Source organism: Papilio polytes, unplaced genomic scaffold, assembly GCF_000836215.1.
Source record: "Papilio polytes unplaced genomic scaffold, Ppol_1.0 DF823901.1, whole genome shotgun sequence".
Taxonomy (NCBI): domain Eukaryota; kingdom Metazoa; phylum Arthropoda; class Insecta; order Lepidoptera; family Papilionidae; genus Papilio; species Papilio polytes.
In genome coordinates, this window is record NW_013525303.1 from 788,689 (window position 1) to 789,844 (window position 1,156).

The following is a 1,156-nucleotide window of genomic DNA, read 5'->3' on the forward strand; positions in this document are numbered from 1 at the left end:
ATAAAACAAAGTCTGGAGTACACATGGGATAAGCTTCACCCCCGAGAATTGTCCGGTTCCCGAGGGATACTTAACTTTTTGTAATTTATATAGTTTGTATGTTTTCTAATACCACGCGGACGAAGTCACGGGCAACAGCTCGTTTAATAAATATATTGACATATTTTATACATTTGTATTGTAAATAAGTATGTTTCTGATTATGGTTATCTTGGGGTCATAGATAATGTGGCGGTTATTTACTCTCATTGGCTAAAGTAAATAGATATATCTAAAGGTGGTCTTTGACCTTACGTATTTACTTGCTAGCTTTTGCCCGCGATTCCTTTCGCGTGGAATTAAAAAAGACATCTATGCCAAGTTTGAGTCGAAAATCACACTGCTACACGGCGGGATTTCAACCCAGGACCCGATTACAAGTCAATTGCTTAATCTATACTTCTATACTATTATAATAAAGCGTAAACACACACTTCTTTGTTGCCTAAGATGTCAGCAATTACAGTATATTTTTGAATAATTCACTTTTAATAAAAAGCCCTACTCTTACGTCATGCTTTAGGCTATATATTTTCACGCTATTAAACTTAGCGGGTAAATGAATTGGATGAAAATCCTAATGTGGGAAAGAGACCATAAGTTGTTGCCAACATCAAGGTTGCCAAAGTTTGTTATTTCATGTCATTTTCACATTTGCAATTGATAATTTGACATATGTGAACAATAATATGAGTTTTTTAAAATTAAACGCGGATGATGTCGCACGGGAACAGCTAGTATATCATAAAAACCCAATTGAACTAGCTCAACTATTACACAAGCCAATTACAGGAATGTCAATATGTACAGGGTTATATTCAATGTAAACTCATCTTTAAATCAACAGAACATTGTTTTGGTTTTCTATAGTAAACACTTTCAAAGAGTTCACAGTATTTTACAAGAGTCGTCGAATGTACGAAACATCCTTTATTCTTGTAAACGAAGTATTGATGTTAACTGTTAAAAGTAAGGGCATTGAAAAAATCTAAATTTCAGGTCATAAGGATGATTTATACTTCTTACTAATATTATAAATGCGAAAGTTTAGATGGATGGATGTTTGTTAGCGTTTGTAGCCTAAACGGCTGAACGGATCGCCATGAAATTTGGCACA

General features: G+C 34.2%; 1 protein-coding gene across 1 annotated transcript in view; it reads left to right on the plus strand.

Moving 5' to 3' along the window:
• Positions 1–1,156, plus strand: part of LOC106102895 (digestive cysteine proteinase 1) — an 18,328-nt gene that overhangs the window by 3,332 nt on the left and 13,840 nt on the right. The gene's annotated exons all lie outside the window — the stretch shown is intronic.